Source organism: Daucus carota, chromosome 7, assembly GCF_001625215.2.
Source record: "Daucus carota subsp. sativus chromosome 7, DH1 v3.0, whole genome shotgun sequence".
In the NCBI taxonomy this organism is placed as follows: Eukaryota; Viridiplantae; Streptophyta; class Magnoliopsida; order Apiales; family Apiaceae; genus Daucus; species Daucus carota.
Window position 1 is genome coordinate 39,479,910 of NC_030387.2, and position 19,979 is coordinate 39,499,888.

The 19,979-nt window shown below is 34.4% G+C and overlaps 1 pseudogene; it reads right to left on the minus strand.

The window, feature by feature from the left end:
• Positions 1 to 4,914: 4,914 nt before the first annotated feature.
• LOC108195039 (uncharacterized) lies at positions 4,915 to 17,844 on the minus strand (annotated as a pseudogene).
• Between the last annotated feature and the right edge of the window lie 2,135 nt (positions 17,845 to 19,979).

Below are 19,979 nucleotides of genomic sequence, written 5' to 3' on the forward strand. Positions count from 1 at the left end.
GTGTGAGGAGTATACGAGAGGTGCTCCATCCACTCCAACCTCACTTGATCTCTCAATCTTGGATTTTTGTTAAACAGCAATGCAAGCTCTTCGGCAACCTTCATTTGGTTCGTTTTATGATTATAAGCACTTGTTTCTTCTTGTTCTCCAACCTTCAGTTCGGCAGCCAAAGTTGCAAATACTCCGTGTTGAACCTTTGTGAAATTACTGGCATAGAGCTCTTCGATAATCTTTTCCTTGTTTGGATCGTGTGTCTCCAAACACCTTGTTCCTAAGAGGAAGGACGAATATTCAAAATCGGTTTTTGCAAATTGTCCATCCCTTTTTGCATTAGCCACCTTGATATCTATCTCAGTAAAATTTTCACGAGTCCATTTTGATCGTGAAGCTTTACTCTTTGTCAAAGCCGAAGAATATAATGCTTTAAGAGATTCACTAAGAGGCACTATTGTTTGTTTTCGTGAGCTTTGAGAAGAACTAGATGTGTAGGCCATTGTTGGAAAAGGAAGAGGAGAAAGGCAGAGGATGAAGGGAAGGAAGAGTATAAAAAGGTCGAGAGAATCAAGTGTCAAATATACGCGAGTGACTATCCAAGTTGTACATACTTATACTTACAACAAATGCTATCAACTTCCTACTTTTTGTATATTCTGTGTCTTTGTTACAGATATGGTGGTGACTAGGCTCACGTGATCAGATAGATTTTAATGCTTAATCAGACAATATTTTCACATGGATTCCTTCATTTCAGCTCTATTTTCCATTCCTTTTCGGTGTTTGTGTGATTTGTAGGCCTGTAGCCTGGCTTCTTATCTCTGCTTTATCAGTTTATCTCATGCATGATGCATCTCAATTGTTTGCTTAATGAGGTAACTAAATCTTTTTTGTTAATTTAAGTTTTGAAATTTGTAGAGTCTATTTTGCTCATATTACTTGAATTCAAAGCTGAGTCTCTCCTCATCCCATTAATATTTTGTATTCTAGATTGAGTTTTATAGCTCCTCTACCTATGAAAAAGATTGTCCTTCACCTAAAATCCACGTTTGTTTATTTTCATATTGCAAGATGGTTTTTGAGTCAAAAATGTTGTTAAAAGAAATTTGTTTTTGTAAGCTAAGAAATTTCAACTCAACGGCAGCAGAGAAAAAGAAACAAAGGTGAAAGCATCAACATCAGCAAATGTTGATAGTGTTGGAGAAATTGTGGTGTTGTACGAAATCATGTTACACAAAAATTAAAATACTTTATCACGAAAATTAAAATATATTATTTGAAAAAAGTGTACATGAATTATTCATATTCAAAAATATGAATACTCATTAGATAATTTGAATAAATTATGGCTATTTTTTGACGTTACATAATTATGATGAAGATTTTTTTATTATTAAAATGCATAAATTGATATAAAAAGTTAGAATATTTTATCTAACAACAAAATTGTGTATATATAATATCTCCAACAAAATCTTATTTCTTTTTTATAAATTCATATTCAAAAGTCAAGGTATCGCCATGTCCAAAAACATTAAATATAAATTATTTAATATAAATTTATTAATTATTGGGTGTCCTGATGTGTTTCTTAAGAATGGTATTATAATGAGCAAAATCTTGGAGATACGTAATACAAAAAAAATTATCATTAGCCATAACTTTTATATAAGAAAAAGAATTTGAATTTTCAAAAGTATAATAAAATATTCAAATTTCATTGTTACAAATGCAGACAAAGATGTTATTTTATACAGAATTATTAAAATTTTAGAATTTAACATTATCATATGTATTTATGTTGTCACGCAATTTCTTAGCAAAATATGATAATCTTGATTATTTTTTTAAAAAATTACCAATATTTATGTATTAAATATATTATTATCAAATTTTATTACCTAAGTTATATAATAGGCCGCCAACCAATGAAAGAACAAAAACTACCAATTTACTATGAAATATTATGATAAGAAGAAAAAATATATAGAAAAAATGAATTTCGCTAGAAGAGACTTTGACTCTTTGTACAGGAGAAAAAAATTAAATGTAACCAAAAAAAACATCATTTTTATAAATAAGAAACTTCTAACCATCCACATAAACATCATTTTTATAAATAAGAAACTTTTAACCATCCACATTTGAATAAGAGATGTTTTAATCAGATCTAAATATTATTCGACAGTGATATATCTCTTATTCTTCTTAAATATAATTATACCCATAAAATCATTATTGATCATAAATTTTTAGACAAACATTTAAATTTCCAAAACTAATTCATAAGTCATTATTATGTATCATTAATATAGTCAAAAAAGTATCCATGCAAGTGTCATAGAAACAATGTATTACATAGATGGCTTGCTGTTTATTTTCAGATAGTTCCCTCTTGATTACCGGAGCATATGGCTTTACAGGTCTTATTCATTATTTTGCAGATAGCATGGCTTTACAGGTCCTATTCATTATTTTGCAGATAGCAGATCTCAGCTGCAGCCTAGAGATGCTTTTACTTAGACATATGATTCATGTAACATCAATACAATGAGCAGGTAGACAGCTGCATGGCTTTTCATTTGACGAATCTCTGTCCATAATCCCATATGCAGCACAAGGGGATGAAGGGTTGTATACACCTGGCAAAACACTGAATTCAAATCAGAAAGGACTCTGTTAATCAAACTGCATTTAGATCTTATGAAAGCATCATACACCAAAGCGCTGAATTCAACTCCAGCGTGCATTACAGGCCCTTCATTTGATTTGTAAAATCTCTTAGACCAACTCGAATCATAAATCCAAATTTAGAGTAGTTCTGGACCAAATCACTCCAGGACTAAAAAGTGATCCAAATTTGGATCATGATCCAAATCTTTTTAACATTAAAATAGTATTATTTTTATTATTTGATGATTTTGTTAATGTTATTAAAGATAGATTAATTAATTTAAGAATATATTTAAAACAACGATTAATTATAAATTAAAATTTCAAAATACATAAAATTTCAAAATATAGAAAATTTCAACAATTTATCAATCGCTACAGAAAAATCATAGATAAATATTGTCCATCTTGAACTTCGAAATGCACTAATTGGCAATTGTGCAAAAAATATACTAATTCTAAAAATTAGTATTTTAATGTAATATTTTAATGCTTTTAATTTATTTTTATGTACCGTTTTAACTTTTTTGAATTATTTTTGTAATATTTTATCTTTATCTAGTCGTTAATTGTATTATTATAATTAATGATAAAATTAGTTAATCTTTTTTAAAATTATTTAAAATCATAATTTATGAACATTATAAGAATGAGTGAATTTGAATCTATATTTGGATCACATCACATAATTGGAATAGGATTTAGATCTCGTCCTAAATTTGAATCATTTGATAATCTAAATTTGAATTTATAGTTGAAATTGGCCTTAAAACATCTGAGAGATCTCTAACGTTGTTTGCTTCCTCCACCAGTCCACCTCACCCAAAAAATTAATACTATCTTATATGGTCTCTCATCCATCTCATTTAAACAACCTTTTCTTTAAATTCATTCCAATGCAAAACAACTTTCATAAAGTTTTTAGTATTCATACATATATACATATGATTATTACATATGATTATTTAATATATCATATTTATAACTAAAAAGTAAAAGTAATGACATTGAATTTCGGTGATAATGTAAAATTAAAAAATTGTAAACAACCGGTGCTTAAATTGAGCAACTTTCACAAACAACTTAGAGGGGTGTATTGGATTGGGATTTTAAAGCATTTTTTTGCATTCATGAAATCTGAGGGTATTCGATTGGGATTGTTTGAAATCCACTAAAATCTTGAGGTATTCAATTGGGATTTTAAACTATGCTACAAAATCTAATGGTACTCAATTGAGATTTTAAATTATGCTTTAAAATCCGATGATATTCAATTGGGATTGTTTAAAATCCATTAAAATCTGATGGTATTCAAATGCTGATGGATTTTTTTTCATTTCATAAAATGATGGATTTTGTGGCATTCTTCAGTGTATTTTAAGTTTTTTGAAATCCTACCAAATTCAATGGGATTTTGAAGCATTATACCTAAATCCTATCAACTCTGCGACATTTCATCAAGAATCCGCAAAAAATCAAAATCCCATACAATCCATTAAAATCCATAGACTAAAAACAATGCATTAAAATCTCAATCGAATACACCCCCTTAGTTCTCCAATCACAAACACTCTTGCCACGTCACCAAACAACCTCATTGTGGGTGCTCTAATAGATCACGTGTTCCTATCAGGATAACAATATGTTTTTCATTTCTGGCTAGGGCTATACACGAAGAGGTGGCCAAACGGGCTGAACCGACTGAACCGGCACGCCCTGAACCGGATTTTTAACCGCCCGAAACTATTTAAACACGGGTCGGTTCGAAACCGGCACGAACCGATATTAAACACGTGCCGAATACGGGTTGAGAAATGAGGAACCGAACCGTAACCGGCCCGAAACCGCTGGAACCCGCGGAACCGGACCGGTTGGAACCGCGGAACCGCGGTTTGAACCCGCACTCTTATTATTGGCAAGACAACAACAGCTGTACTATTGGCTATTGCACTTTGCATATCACAATAGCTTGTAATACACTCGATGTTATATATTTTATTTTTTGTTTTATATAAAACATCAAAGTTCATATTTTAAAACGAAATAAAAAGTTTGTAAAATGTTTTTCTAATATATAAAATTTATAAGAGGTATCATCCTCTTTTTACCATTTATTTTTTAGTTTACAATTTATTATTAATTAAATTAAACAATAATATTGAACAAAAATAAATTCCAAAACTAATATGATATAAAACTTATTTTCGAATTTTTAAAATAGTTCAATTACTAAAAGGTACACTTGTTATAAAAAAAAACAAAATGCACTTAAATTAAGTAAATCAGTTTCACACGTTTCCACTTGCACAGTTGTCCTAAAAAAACAAGAAGAAACACAATGATACTACTCACTCTAGTGTAACTCTAGTGTACTGCCTACTGGACACACGCAAGAACCGTCTGAGAACCGAACCGCCTGAACCGTGAACCGCCTGAACCGTCAAACCCGTAAACCCGTATAACACGGTTCCGGTTTTCATTTCCACCAGTCCGGCCCGGACCGGACCGCTAAAACTGACGTGCCGGTTACGGTTTTACAGCTGACGGTTCAGCCTGCCATCGAACCGGCCCGCCCGAATGGCCACCTCAACTGACGATACAGTACTTATTTTGCATGGACAATAATTAAAACTAGCTAAGACAAGGATCAAGTTCTTCTATTTACTTTTCAACAAGCTAGAAGGAGTACAGCTGTGTTGACAACTTCTGGCCATAAGGAGGAACCATTTACTTCTATTTTTTGGGAAACTTTAATTTGACTAAAATATTCATTATCAGAACTCAGAAGCATTATATGGTGCAGTGGATGGTGACGGAGAGACTGCAAAAGATTTTGCTCGATGATGGTGATGTCTTCGTCGGGTATTAGTTCCACGAGACCACGACTAGCTACAAAGGTCTGGGTTGTAGCCTCTTGCAGGGACGGAGCCAAGAATCCTAACCTGGGGTGGCGAAGTAATATAAAAAGTTTGATCACAGGATCTCATTTATATATACTAAAATTTTTGGTAGTCCACAGAATAACACTAGCAAATAGGTAAAATAACCCTCTGGAGACTGGAACACGCCTGCATTCAGCAAAAATATACAAAAGTAGACATATTTTAGTGGATCACTAGTTCTGATCCTAATATGTCACAAAACAGGACTAACATATACACTATTCTAATGCCACATATTTTAGCGGATCACTAGTTCTGATGCTAATATGTCACAAAACAGGACTAACATATACACTATTCTAATGCCAAACGACGATTTTTCATTTTGTAAAATACATCAATGATTGAATCGTTGTCAAACTTTTCAGCAACGTCTTTTTCAATATATGTAATCAAGTAATCATGCAAGAAATCGTCCTCCATCTTGTTGCGTAATCTATTTTTCACAAATTTCATTGCCGAAAAAAGAACTTATACCAAGTAGTCAGAAAGCGCCTACCATTGGTGAATCTAAAAGGTTTTTTTTACTGGAGGAATCGGTTGATAAGGTCCCAAGTTAATATAAGCTCGTCGAATCTCATCACACTGATTAACTGGATATTCAGACAATTGACATCTTAGTCCTGGACGCGCTCTAATGTAGAAATATCAATCTCAGGAGTTGTTTCCGCCTCAATATTTTGATGTTCAACAGGAGGCTGGACAGTAGTTATTTTGACGTCAATTATTTGAGGTTCTGATGCTTTTTTAAAGAAAGAATGAAGGGTGCGTTTTGGTTTCCCCATATCAGGAACATGCTTATTCAGGAATAAAAGTTACAAATGCATAAATTCTAACAAACTTTAACAATCAGGCACAATAGACAGTTTAACAGCAGATTAGTATTTACTAATACATACCTCAATGGAAGATTTGTTGTCACAAGCTCACAGCTTCTGCCTTCTGGGGTTTGGAATTTCTGTACTAATCTATTTATCAGCAACAAGCCAACAACTAGCTCTCGGCCAGAATTCAATTATCTAAGACCTGAATTCAGGAATTCATTTTCCAGCAGTGAGTTTTTTGAATGGTCAGAACTCCCAAATATATAACATATAATTTAAAATAAAAAAAGGATACTGAAGTGTAAATAGAAAAGATAATTAATTGATAGCTTCTTAACTGTAAATCTGCAATACCGATTACCGAATGCTTTAGTTTTTTGATTTGTTGAAGTCTTAAACACTTGAATCTGTATCACACTTTTGCTTGACAAAGTAGAGAGACAGGAGAGGTAAGAGGTGAGTACTTAGACTTGTTGGTGGGTGAGTTCATTTTTAACTTTAAAATGCTTTATGTTTATATATCATAGTACTTTCTGTTTTTAATAGTGTTAATACACCTTTTTTATATTACACCTTCACGTGTGTGGTGCCTGCCTAACTAGTGATTGAATGCTTTCATGTGCAAGGGACTAAAGCATATCATAGGAAAAAGTTTTGGGGGAAAGCTTAGAATTTTCATAACTTAATACATAAAATTAGTATTATTTGTAGATTTTGGGGTGGCGTTTGCAGGGTCTGGCCCCGACCTGCCTCCGTCCCTGGCCTCTCGTATGTCCGCACACCTCTTAGAACTACATCAAACTCTTATTCTTCTGAACATAAGCAAGTCACTTTCAACTTTACCATGTTCTAGTAAGATATTTGTGAGGAGTTCTGGCTGGGTGGGGTGAATGGAAGGAGATACAAAGATGTGCTGAGAAGGATTCCCTGGAAATGAGGAAGCTAGCTTATATCAGATTATGTAAACGAGCAAAGATATCATTTTATAGTGTATTAAGATAGATAAATTTACACTTATCCGGTCTACGTTAATGCTTAGAACAACTCCAACGGGGCTCGGTATCTCCGCTTGGACAGTTGGAGGATTTTATTACTTCTTTCTCTTCCCTCCATATCTCATACGTCACTTTCTTCAACAATCAGTCTCTCAAGTATTGTTTTTTATACAAAAAATCATATAGCTAGTTAATTTAGCTATTGTGGTTGGAGCAAATCTTCTTTTCAACCAGTTAAAAGTTAGCTAGCCAGTATATTATAGTATTTTACCCAGTTGAATAGCTAGGAAGGTTGGAGATGCTCTTAGTCAGTTTTTTCTCCTAGTTACTTTTTCTTGTTAATTGCATTACTAAGAAATGCAACAAAAGCTCAAGCTATCTTAAAGGTACTAACTTTTCCATTGCACAACATTATGTAAAACATAGATACCTTACCAACATTATTTACACTTAGTTTCTTACTTCCCTGAGATAATTATAGACCACTTAAATAAATGTATGGCAACTTTCTTGATGGTAAATTTAGCTTGAGGCAATAAGGTGAAGCCTAATTAGTCGTCTCTAGTGCTAACCAAGAACATAAGACAGGTATACAGAATTACGAGAAGATTACAGTAAGTTTCTTCAATAATATATATATCAAGTTACATTTTAAAGCTTACAAAACTTACATTAATTCAAAACAACGATTTAATCATATCAAATGAAAAGTTTAACTAGTATTAGAACAGAAATCTACACACTACTGATATCTTAGAACATTTCCAAGAAACTCTTAAGTCACTCTTAAATATAATATAATATAAATTATTGGCTCGTAGCAATTTAGTTTGCATTCATCGTCAACAATACTCTTTATATTCACTCCTGTCTCCTCATTTTATTTTATAAAATTAAAAACAACTTGATCTCATAGAAGTACAGAAACAAGTGGATAGAGAGAGAATATGTCTTATTAATTTATGATAAAATATTACTTTAGGGGTTGATAGGAGCTCAAACAAACGAGGAGAGAGAGAGAGAGAGAGTAGGCTCTTAGAGATTTTAGGAGCCGAGAGTAGGCTCTTAGAGATTTTAGGAGCCACTAAGAGTCTCTTAGACAAATATTTGCTCTCCCTCTTCAAATTTTAATTTAAGAACTAAGATCTTATACACGAACTCAAACTCGAACTTTGGTAATCACAATCATTAGAAATAACAATAAATAAAAGAAACTACAACTAAATACGAGTAACTTCTTCTCCTTTTCTCACTTCACAAATAAACCATGACACATACATTAACATATATATACACACACATAAATTTTAACTTATATCCTGTACACGATAGATCCTATGTGTGTATCGACCGTGGCAAAAATAACCATGATCGGCTACGATATTACAAGTTACCGATCTAAACAAAACATGTTTACATGAAGAAGGTTTGGCTCAGCATGTTCTATTCAATACGGGTAGGAGATGAACTATTTACAACTATCCAATTAAGAATTCTCAGATTGACTAGTTTTAACCCTACGACATAGAAGGAACAGTGAAAGGTATCTTATTCAAGAATCAAAACTACTTTCCTTCAATATCTCTGTTTTAATTCCCCTCCTTTTTGGTTCGAGGCCTGCTCCCCTATAGATCTATAGATCTAGAAAGGAAATAAATATCGGAGTATCCTACTTTCACGCAATTCGCAGGGATCAACAAGCAATGTCACATGTAGTGATTTATCATTCAATGAATGATTAAAAAAGGTGTGTTGAGAATGCCGCCAGCATTCATCCTGAGCCAGGATCGAACTCTCCCGATTGTAATTTCCAGTATGAATACTATGCCTAAGGATTACTTCTAGAGTATTTATTATCTTGTTATTTTTGACTTTTAATATTTGTTATCATTAATCATATGATTGCTAATACAGTATGTGTTTTTCCATTAAAAAGAAAATAAATAGTAGTAGACATTTTAAGGTAGGGTTTAGCCGGGAAAACAAATATAACAATTATAGAAAGAACAAAAATAACATTAAAGTTGTTGACATTTTTCTTTATTCTAAATACAATTCAGACACACCATTGCCAGAACCTAACAATATAAGGACTCTAGATTTTAAAAAGTAATGGACTTCATATTTAAGCCTTATCATTGTTTTTTCTGCAGCTGCATATGAAGCTACTATGTGCAACTATGCAAGTCTTTTGGTGATGGGTTAACAGAAGTGAAAAATCCTTGTATATACATTATTAAATTGATTTATATATATTTAGTGTAAAGAGAAATAATGTATTTATTTATATGTTTTATATGTGGGGCTAGTAGTTTACTAAATAAGTAGTTAATTTATAATAAAAGCTCAACTGTTCACGGGCCTTAGTCCATTAAGTTATGTTTTCGGGTCTTATAACCCATATAAGTCATGTAACTCCACATAATTATTAGACTTGATTACTGGAATAAATTGAAATATTATAATTGGGTCTCATTCATGGGTTGCAATCTATAGCTTTCTCTACCTTGAGTGGTTGGGAAACCCTTGGGGTGGTGGACTTTCTGCGCTTAATCCACCCAAGCTTATCTTTTCGTGTTTTTTCTATCCATAGCATGTTTCTACAAGCTGCATCCTTTGGTACTTGGCCTATTTTCTAATAGAAAGGTCAACTTGGCTATATTACAGGCCACAGGGTTAAGTTTGCTGCAGCAAGATGTAGTTCTCGATATTACAACTACTGGACTGGAATATCTAATTGGCGGATTTCACATTATTAGCCATAGTGCAAGTAAAAACTACATTTTCATGTAATTACATTTTGTTTTTATGAAACAAAATTAGATCATCAGATACTAAAATGACTGCAGTTACAGCATCTGTTTCCACTCTTGCAAATAACTAATATTTTGGTGTTTTTACAGCTTGGAGAATTAAAAATATGATCAAGGTGAAGGGACTTGCAACAAATACCAAGATGATAGGAAGGAAAAATTTCTACTACATGCAGCATTTTTAGTGTTATGGTTCCTACTATCTGGCCCAATACCTTCTGCAACTTATGGCTTTGCATATGATAAGATACACTATATAAACCCCACACTTGTAGCAGTTGCAGCAGCCTCTTGGCTATGCATTCTAGAAATTAACAAGGTGTTATATTAAGACCACAATGTACCAAGTGAATACCACAGTTATGGCATCAAGTGTTTCTTAAACAGTAGGAGACTTGATCAAAAATTCATGAAAAAGTTTTGGTTGGTTCTAGAGAGCTTCAGTACTGTATATCATTTTGACACGGAGATGACCAAACTAGTTAAGCGGGCATCATAATGAAGAGTGTGGATAGATACTACATATAAACAGAGCTAGTTCCAGTGTGCTATATTACATCTGCCTTGAAATCTTATTTATTGGCTCTATTTTTTCTGTAGTCTGCAATTTTGTCTACACCTCGATTTTTTATCACAGTTTTATCTGGAATTCTTAATATAATTGCCATGCAGTCATGCACAACTAGTCAACTACAATGCTTTGGCCTATAAGCTGATACCTTGTTATAAGCGTTTTGAAGGTCTTATATCTCAATTCAACCACTGTCTGCCCAAAGTGTTAGACATGCTTTACTATCTTGAGTTTTCAACACCCCTAGGTTGCTGCCTAAATATTATCCTAAGTTGAATTTAATTACTCTAACTCAAGTTATTGATCACAAATTTTTTTATTATCAATTGAAAGTATCACAAGACTCCCCACAATCTAAATTCTAAAGCATCACTAGACTATTCTAATCAACTCAAATTCAGCTAACAATAATTAGACTACTGCTGCATGGCCTTCACTTGAAATTATAAAAATGTTACAGAGCTATATATCAGCAAAGGACATTTTTTAGTATTCTTTCCATTTACAGTTATAGTAAACCCAGTACCATACTTGTGTCACAATTGCATAGTACATTATATAAGAAAGTCATATGCAAGCTCACACAAAAACGCTATAAACAAGGAAACTCTACTATCAAAATAGATAATAATTACTACCAAGTCTGACTTTTCAAGCAAGCCCAACAAAGAAGTAACAATTAGTTATGCGATGCATTCCAAATTAAACTTCTTTTTTTTTTTGACAAATATGGCTTATAGCCTTACAAAGTGAGTTGCTGTTCTAATTAGAGCCGGCCATTCGGGCGGTTTGGCTCGGCACGAACCGGCCCGAACCGTCATTTGGCCCGTATTTTAACGTGCCGGGTACGAACCGGCACGAACCGTAGTTGCTGACGAGCCGGTTACGGTTCCCGTATGTTCGATTCGCAAACCGCCACGAACCGGCACGCCAAAACCGCGCTGACCCGCCTTGAACCGCGAACCCGTGAAACCGTGGAAACCCGCTTGAACCATTGTTTATAGAACTTGTAAGGATATCAGTTCTATAATCAATGTGCAATAAGAGGATGTAATTTGCAGCCAGTAACCTGAGTTTCAAGCTTGTAAGGATTAGGCAGCTGATTTTCTTCCCAGTCCTGTTTTTGAGGCCTAGATGTTAATCCCCATCCAGGACGATCAAAAGCGGCAACAGTACAGCCAACCTGCCGAGCCAACACTCCCATTACATGCCTCCATGAGAAGATCCCCCCTCCAAATCCGTGAACCGTGAACCGCAGACCCGCGTAACCCGTATAACCCGCTTAACCGCATAACCCGCTCAACACGGTTTCGGTTTCAATTTTTTCAGCCCGGACCGGACCGGACCGGACCGCCAGCCTATCCGGGCCGGTCACGGTTCCACCGGTGGCGATTCGAAAACCGGCTGAACCGGCCCGAACCGCACCGGCCCGCCCGAATGGCCGGGTCTAGTTCTAATAATGTTATGCAAACTGACAACCATTATTTAAGTCTACGTGTTTAGATAAATTAACTGAAACATGGTCATCTTAGACACTCAAGCTGCACTATATAGTGAGGGAGTCTAGACACAAGTATCATGCAAAGTTAATCAATACAAATACATATACAGAGATAGGTAAGAAACTTATAAAGCTCTGACATATAGTACTACACTGGAGAAACTTACCAAGTATTTGTTTGTGATTGTCATCTTTCTGGTGGCGAACCTCGGTATCACTGAAGGCGTGCGATATGTTCCGATAAAGGAAGAAGAAATTATGAATGGAAGCAAGGGTTTGTTACCAGTACCTCCTTTGTGGTGGCATAAAGTATGGTGGCTTGCACATGGATGGTTGAAACCATTTCCTCCATTTTGGGCTCTTGGATATGTCTTTGGCCTTGCAAATATTCCTGATGTTGATGCAGAAGCAGTAGATGGAACACTACATTGATCCATCTGGCGGTAGCTAAATCAAAAAAAAATATATGTATAGTCCTGCAATATGCATTAATACTACATAAATGGCTACATTATTTTTATTATACAGTATAAAATATTTCTCCTTTTGTGAGTCGTCCTGTAATCTTATACTCACACTAGAAGTTTGCTTAGTACTTAAAGCAAGGAATTTGATCATTGAAGATTATATTTATATAATAAAAATATAACAGTTTCCTATATTGATTGGTATAGGTATAGAGAAACAAAAATCCTGCATGTGTAACATTCTTTTTCAAATAATCTATTTATTTGTAATAAGAACCTAAAGAACGAAACTTGATCATGCACATCAGCTAACCCCCCCCCCCCCCCCCCCCCGGGTCCCAAAAAAAAAAAAAAAAAACAATTTATGAATGTAAATATTTCTATGTAGCATAATGAACTCCAAGATAAACACTTCTTTCTTTTCCAAGGTAAAACAGGGTAGAAGTTAATTATCAGAACAAATACATGCCTCAAACTCTAATTCTAATGGAGAACAAACGCAACAACTTATGATTCATTTCTGTGTTTTTTCCCCAATTTCAAAGGAAAGGATATACTGGCACATATTTATCATAGGTGTAGACTAAGATGCAGAAGTACCAACTATTTTCTAAATCATTGTTAAGTTGGAAAACTGGACTGATCTTGGTCAAACCTAGGCAAACTTGCTAAGGTTAATGGTCAGATTCATAATCAAAACAACAGGAATGTGAATGCTTTAAGCCTGTATTTTGTAAAATAATATAAAGCACACAAGTGCTTTACAACTGAAGAAGTACATAACATGGACAAAATGCAAAAACATCTTTGCTAAATATCTTTTTATATTTGAATCGTTCTTGGCATATAGTCACAACAGATTGGTATTACAGAATAAGCATATTAAAACTAAAAATAAATGAATATGCATCCTGCAAAAAAAGTTAAACTAGTAAATGTTAGATGAACCTTTGCAATTTGGAACGATCACAAAATATATTTTTAGCAGATGAATGAACTGCACTTTGCTGGGGCCTGGTTGGCTGCTGCTCCAAGTTGTTTCTTGTCTTCATTATGGAGGAGACTGTTAGGCTAAAGTAGTCATTACTTTTCTGAGACATAGCCCCCCTACACATTTCTTCCCAGCAGAAAACTTTTTTGTTTTTCTAGTGTTGTCCATCGAACAATTGGATTCCTCTGGACAGATGCCCCTCTACTGTAATTGACAGCTTAGGCAACTTCCTACTTGCTGAAAATTTACGCCTCAAGGGCTTGGACTTTCAGCTGTTTCTGCAGAATACATTGTAATCTCTCCTTCGTTGCTATACCCGTCGCTGGTCGGGCATATCTGAAGCCTCAACAAGAAAGGAACTAGATTCGACCTCGCTCCCAGAGACATTTACAGAACCAGTTGAAGCAATTTCGGCATCTGCCACAGTATCAAGTCCTCGATCCGTTGAATGCTCTTCTCCAACTGCATGCCGCAAGGGAATTGCCTTGACCATATTCTCGTCTAATTTCAGATGCATATTTCGAGCGGGCTGATGCAAGAGCAAGACCGCAGGTTTGATGATCCTTGGCAGAAAATTAATATCTAAGAGCTGGATTAGGGCACTTTCATTCTTTCTGAAAGGAGCTGGAGTTAACTTAGGTGATCCGTAAATTTCAGGAGTTGGAAATCCTTGTATATGAGGAACAGTCTGTAATTCAGTGATTGGTGTGTCCTCTTGACGTGCATTTGCCACATGGTACGAGCTTGGTCCAGGAATTGGTATTGAGGTTTGACAATGATGGAGTACCATCATCTTCAGCTTCGGTTGACTTGAAAACCTGTCACTTTGTGAAGGAGCGCAGGATTGTTCACTTTTCGGGTAAGCGGACATCAAGCGAATCACTGGTAGTTTTGGTCTAGTGAGTTCATCAAGATTACCCTCCAAATGTTGGTTCAACCAATCACAGATAATGGGAATCAATATACAAAATTGCATAAGAAGATTCCTTTTCCAAGATGAAGACGATGATGATGTTGAAGTGGACTTATGGTGGGAGATGTGGCTAGTTTCATGGGATCACAGACCATAAATGCAAGATTGCCAATGCATATCATACCCAGCTGATCCAGGGCTCTATGTTACTCCATCAGTGGATATCTTTATAAGATTGTCTGTCGCTTTGACCACTTTTCCTTCCCTGACTGTCAACTCCCTTTTCTCAGCATAACCTAGTATGTAGACAACACTACCAAGATCCAAACTGAGTTTAGAGCAGATCTTTAAGTACCAAGGTTGCGGAACCTGCACACTTGAGTCCCTGTCCATCACATCCAGACCAACAATTGTGAGATCAATAATTGAGCTTGTGATGAAGAATCTGCACATTAATAAGAGATTTAATAAAAAAGCCATATGAAAGTAAAACACAGACCTAGATACATCAGAAAATGAAATCCTTACTAAGAAGTAAGAACTATCCATATATGTTACATTAAGTCACAAGCTTTAACAAGAAGCATTGGTAGATATAGGTGGAAGAGCTAAGATATTCACATGAGAGCAGGCAACAATGACCATGTTATGAAATACAAATTAAAGGGCAAGCATGCCTTTTAAGAAATGCAGGGTTGCATGAAGTACTTGATATGTGCAGTACAATAAAAACTTTTTTGTATCTTGTCTTGAGATTCTACCAACTTATCACCCCATCTTTCACCTTTCCTATTTCTCGAATTCTCACCTATTCTATGTCAAAATGCAAGAGACAAGTTACGACAGAAAGCTCTTAAATATGTAGCAACCCTATTCTCTAGTCTTGTTGACATTCCAACTCTTGTTTTTCACATTTTTAGTAAACTGTAATAACTTATGCAAACTATGTCAGATCTAAACCATAAAACAGAACATATGCATTAATCTCCTTCACTCATAAAAACAAACACTTAAGCAAATCTTGCCGATAAAAACCAAACAAACTTCACCAAGTAATCAAAAATATTCAAAAGCTTCACCAACTTTTGCTAATTAAAACAAAATTATCCGCATTACATTAATCAACAAAAAACAAAGGTCTAACAACAAAGATTAAAAAAATTGGAAAATGCAGCTAATTACATTAAGTTATAACAGAAACCATTGTAAACTGGTAAGCTATATCCGAAGAGAATAAATAAAGAAAAAACAAGCAAAGAGACGTCAAGGATCCAAATACATTAAGCAATTAGCTCAGAAACCAAGTATAACTCAATTGATGCCTGCAATAATCGACATCACCACCAATAATGACATAATTTTCACAATATACGATAACCTAGAACAACCCGAATATGTAGAACAAGAGCCATATGGGTAATGCAAACTAAAAATTTCATCACAAATTGTCAAAAATGTGAATAACCTCAGAGTTCATTTAGCTAACACAGCTAATAATGAAAATCATAAATCTAAAAACTACATATAAACATAAAGTTAAACCAATTGATCAACATAGCATATAAATATAAAATAAAATAAATGTTTTAAAGTTTAAAGAAATGAAGACTAACCGGCGCCGGAAAACATGTGGAGATCGAGAGATGAAGATGAGTACAAAGGAGGAGAGGAGGAGCAGAATGAGTATAAAATTAGAGAAATTGAAAAAGTGATACCAGCACTCTCAATTTATAATTCTCTTTTTTTTTTAATTAAATGATTAATTTTTGACTAATTATTAAAAAAATATTTATTTATTATTTTAAAAAATAAAAAATTATATATTAAAATAAATTAATTTAGTTTTTAATAAAAAAAAATTTTAATTTTTTTCTTATTATTTAATATTTAAAAATTTCAGTCAACGTATAGTCAATTTGACTAGTCTAAATTTAAAAAAAAATTATATATTAATAAAAAGGGAATAGTTTTTATATTTTTTTTTACGATTTCGATGTATTAAACTTTGTATCAAGCAGTATGTGTTCTAAAAACGTATGGTTCGGTTTATTAATCCTTACAATTTACATTGACCGATACCAATTTGATTATTAAAATTCGATAAATCGCTGTAAATTCTTCTAAACTCATATATTACTAATAAATTGTCGGTTTTTTTATGATATGTTCATGAACAGATGTTAAGCACTAAAATTGATAAGTTTGAATAATTTTGATTGACTTCTACTTTTTTATAATGGTGGACTCCCTGCAGATTCAACAATCACACCAATTAAAATTCACCAAATTGATATAAATTGGTGCTTAACATGTGTTCATGGGCACACACCAGACAAATTGTATTCCCTTCGTCTCATTGAATATTATACATCGGGAATCATGCGCTTGACCTGCATTTAAATTAAACCGCCGCTCATTCGCAATTCATGACGATTATGTCTCGGCATAATTTTATCTTTTCTCAAAGTAACCATTTTTATTAACATGTCCGATGGATTCTCTTCTCAATGAATCTTGATTAATCTTAATAGTTGTTGGTTTATCACCTCACGTATTCAGTGATAGCGAATGTCGATATGTTTCATCCGGGAATGATACATTGAATTCTTACTCAAGTCTAGAGCACGCTCATTGTTACAATGTACTTCATAGTCTTCTTGATTAATACTTGGCTCTTGAAAAAATTGCTTTAGCCGTAACATTTTTTTGGCTTTAGCTGCTATAGTGTATCATGTCTCTATAGTGGATAGAAATCTTGATTGTCATGACACATCTTTCCTTGCAAAAGTGTAAAGAAAATATGAAGTAGATTTTCTACTATTAGTATTCTCGGTCATACCTGTACCCGTATATCCTTCCAAGACTGGGTTAGCTCCCCCGTAACATAGACACATATTATATGTACCTTTAAGATACATGAGAATCACTTAACCTGGCTCCCAATGTTTCTTTCCAGGATTTGAAAGAAATCGACTTACCGTTCCAACTGCGTGAGCAATATTTGGCCCGTACAAACCATAACGTACATCAAACTTCTTACTACCGAAGAATACAGCATCTTTGACATTTCCTCTATCTCTTTCTTATATGAGGGGCATGATTTCTTGATCAGTTTGAAGTGGTTTCTCAATGGAATGCTAACTGGTTTTGCTTTATCCATGTTGAACTTTTTAATCACTCATTCAACATACTTCTCCTGAGATAGTCATAGCCCTTTGATTCTTTCGATCTTGAACTATTTGCATTCCTAAGATCTGTTGAGTTGGTCCTAAATATTTTATATCAAAGTGTTTAGAGAGCTCATTCTTCAACTATTTTTCTTTGTTGCATCTTTTCCCACAATCAACATGTCATCAATGTATAATAATAGTGCAACAAAATTACCATCTGGAAATCTTTGAAAATAAACACACTGATCTGCATTAGTTCTTTTGTAGCCCTGTCTCTTCATGAAAGAGTCAAACTTCTTGTACCATTGTCTGGGTGCTTGTTTAAGATCCTACAGACTTTTCTCCAGTTTGTAAACAAGATTTTCTTTTCCTAAAATCTCAAAACCTTCTGGTTGTTCCATGTATATTCTTCATCTAGATCACCATGAAGAAATATTGTTTTCATATCAATCTGTTCAAGCTCGAGATTTAAACTGGCTGTTAATCCGAGATAGATACGAATTGAAGTCATTTTCACAACCGGTGAAAATATTTCGCCAAAATCAATTCTTTTCTTCTGATGAAATTATTTTACTACCATTCTGGTTTTATGTTTCACTACCATTCCAGAGCCATCTTTCTTGATCTTGAATACCCATTTATGTTTCAAAGTTGTCTTACCTTTGGGAAGCTTTACTAAATCATATGTATGATTTTTTCTACAGAGACTCCATTTCCTCCTGTATTGCTTGCATCCAAGCTTGCTTATTTTCAAGAGAAATTGTTTCATGAAATGTTTTTGGTTCCCCCTCTTCAATAAGTAGAAGATATTCAGATTTTGGGTATTTTCATGAAATTGCTTATTTGTTTTGAATCTGTTTCTAGGTATTCTGTGAGGGTTCTGTTTTGTAGCGGCCTTAAGAGTATTATATAAACTCTCTAGTGTTAGGAATTGTCCTCCATCGATTGTGGAAAGGGCAGATTGCTAGAATATAAGCAGCGAGTTAACTCCATTAGTTAGAGGTCTTTTGGGACATGTCCCAAAATAAATTCGTGCGGGCTCGCCCCTGATCCAAAGTGGACAATATCTTACTAATGAGGAGTTAGACCTGCTTAGCAAGCCCAACAAGTGATATAAGACCTGACCTAAAGCGGACAATATCTTACTAATGTGAAGTTATGCCTATTTAGCAAGCCCAATAAGTGATATCAGAGCTATGGTTATAGCGGTTCAGAACAATCTCGGATGGGCTCCCAGAGTGGACCTAGGAAGCGACTGATGGGATACCCCGGGATGGGCTTGAGGGGGAGGCAGAAGAGCCTTCCAGTATGGGCCTACGGGAGCAGAGATTGCCTGATGGATTTCCGGTATTGGTCAAGGGGGAGCCAGATCACACAATCAGGAGGCGGATTCGACTGGTGTCGAGCCCGATGTGTGAAGGGGAAGATTGTTGGGAATTGACGGACATCGGTTGTGGGAAGGGCAAATCGCTAGAATATAACCAACCAGTTAACTCCATTATTTAGAGGCCTTTTGAGACATGCCCAAAAATAAATCCGTGTGAGGTCGGCCCCTGACCCAAAGCGGACAATATCTTAATAATTATGGAGGCTTAGCAAGCCCAACATCTAGGACATAACCTAAACTCAAGATTTATTCTGTAATCTGTATCCTCGAGATCAATAAAACTTTTCTCTTTTGCCAATTCTTCATGTTTATAATGTGTAAAATTATATACCGCAAGTGCACGTTGTCTGTTGTAGTGCAGACTGACAAATGCAGGTCGTATCCTCAAGGAGACAGATGCTATCAATCTTATTCAGTTATATTCAATTGTTTCCAGATCAAAACGATTATAAAATATTTTAACTAACTAAATTAACCACTAACTAAAAAGACACAAAAATAATATATTAAAAATCTAGGCAATCAGGTCCACCAAGCTTACACAATGATTGGCTCTAAGCTAAAGCAATTAAAGTGGTCATGCAACTAGAGTTTGTTAATCTTTCTCAAATATCAACACTCTCGAAACATGCTTACACAAATAATCACTTTTAGTAATTCAATTAATCAGGTAATTAAAGCAATGTTAATCTCTTTCGAGTATTAGCGCTTTCAGAAATCCAATGATGCTCTCGCACT